The sequence below is a fragment of the Mustelus asterias genome, unplaced genomic scaffold (genome assembly GCF_964213995.1).
Source record: "Mustelus asterias unplaced genomic scaffold, sMusAst1.hap1.1 HAP1_SCAFFOLD_4980, whole genome shotgun sequence".
In the NCBI taxonomy this organism is placed as follows: domain Eukaryota; kingdom Metazoa; phylum Chordata; class Chondrichthyes; order Carcharhiniformes; family Triakidae; genus Mustelus; species Mustelus asterias.
In genome coordinates this window covers 1-1,860 of record NW_027594923.1, presented here as the reverse complement: position 1 = coordinate 1,860, position 1,860 = coordinate 1, and the positions used below count along the sequence as shown (strand labels likewise).

The 1,860-nt window shown below is 58.5% G+C and overlaps 1 long non-coding RNA gene across 1 annotated transcript; it reads right to left on the bottom strand.

Annotated features, from left to right (window-relative positions):
• Positions 1-375: 375 nt before the first annotated feature.
• LOC144491309 (uncharacterized) lies at positions 376-1,860 on the bottom strand. The gene is made up of 2 exons (XR_013497424.1): positions 1,821-1,860; positions 376-853 (listed from the first exon to the last, which is right to left on the bottom strand). It is a non-coding gene; the product is annotated as an uncharacterized LOC144491309 (long non-coding RNA).

The following is a 1,860-nucleotide window of genomic DNA, read 5'->3' as shown; positions in this document are numbered from 1 at the left end:
ACCCTGAGGCGCATTCTTCTGTCTCCAACAACAATCCAATTGCGAGTGTGAAAGCTTCGATCGAACCTGCCTCCCCCAACACTCCCTCAGACTAGGGGGGGGGGGGGCGATCCCAGATCCTAACCTCTCGGTGTGTGAGAAACTCTCTCCTTGTGTCTTCCCAAGACTCCCTCAGACTGGATTCCAGATCCGAACCGCTCGGTGAGTGAGAAACTCTCTCCTTGTGTCTCTCCCCCCCGCCACCACACTCTCTCTCAGCCTAACCGCTCGCTGCGTGAAAGGTTCTCTCCGTACCTCCCTGGGGGAAGAGGGGCATCACTCGAGGGGCGTATTTGGGAGCCAGGCAGAGGGGGGAAGAAACACAGACACAGGACGGTAGATATCAGAGTAATTTTATTTGAGTTGCTTTGTCCCCCAGAGGAAACTCCTCTGACAAACGGGAGAGAGACGGGGCAGGGATGCGGAAAGTTCGCAGAAGAAGTCTGCAGCGAGATGCGTCTATAATAAAGGGAGTTTAAAACCCCCTCGACCCCCACACTAACTGGGAGACCTTCGGCCCCTGGCCGGAGGGGTCAGGGGTCGTGCGTCCTCCCCAGGGAGCGGAAAACAAAAATTAATCGCAAGCGAAACGGTCGTGAGGGTGTCCCCGGGAGCCAAGTCGGAGTTTGCGGCTGTCCCTCTCTCTCTCTCCGTCTCTCTCTCTCCGTCTCGCTCACTCGCTCCCCCCTCGTTGGCCGGTGACAGCGGTCAGTGGCATTCCCAGCATGCCCCGGGCAGTGGAGAAGAGGTTGATGGGAGTGGATCCGTCTGTGATCAGAGTGGACTGGAGTCCAAGACCCTGGAGCAGTTTAACCTGAAAATGAACACACACCGGGTAAGTGACCAACTGACCAGTGAGTGACCGACTGACCCACTCCTCCCCCCCCCCACCTCACCCTGAGCGAACATCCCCGCCACCACCCCTCCCGAATAACACTCCCCCTTGGGTCAAACACCACACAGGAGGCCATTCAGCCCTCTCTCTCTCTCCAGCCTGTTACACAGGGACAGGAGAAGGCCATTCAGCCCTCTCTCTCCCCAGCCTGTTACACAGGAGGAGGCCATTCAGCCCCTCTCTCTCCCCAGCCTGTTACACAGGAACAGGAGGAGGCCATTCAGCCCCTCTCTCTCCCCAGCCTGTTACACAGGAGGGAGGCCATTCAGCCCCTCTCTCTCCCCAGCCTGTTACACAGGATGAGGCCATTCAGCCCCTCTCTCTCTCTCCAGCCTGTTACACAGGAACAGGAGGAGGCCATTCAGCCCCTCTCTCCCCAGCCTGTTACACAGGATGAGGCCATTCAGCCCCTCTCTCTCTCCAGCCTGTTACACAGGAACAGGAGGAAGCCATTCAGCCCCTCTCTCTCCCCAGCCTGTTACACAGGAGGCCATTCAGCCCCTCTCTCTCTCCAGTCTGTTACACAGGAGGCCATTCAGCCCCTCTCTCTCCAGCCTGTTACACAGGAACAGGAGGAGGCCATTCAGCCCCTCTCTCTCCAGCCTGTTACACAGGAACAGGAGGAGGCCATTCAGCCCCTCTCTCTCCAGCCTGTTACACAGGAACAGGAGGAGGCCATTCAGCCCCCTCTCTCTCCAGCCTGTTACACAGGAGGAGCCATTCAGCCCTCTCTCTCCAGCCTGTTACACAGGAGGAGGCCCATTCAGCCCCTCTCTCTCTCTCCAGCCTGTTACACAGGAGGAGCCATTCAGCCCTCCTCTCGGCCTGTGACACGGGGTTGGGTGCTGATCGGGGAGTGGGTCTCCGGGTGGGGCGGGGTACGTACCTGGAGTTCGGGACCAGACAGGGCAATGTCTTTAATAGTT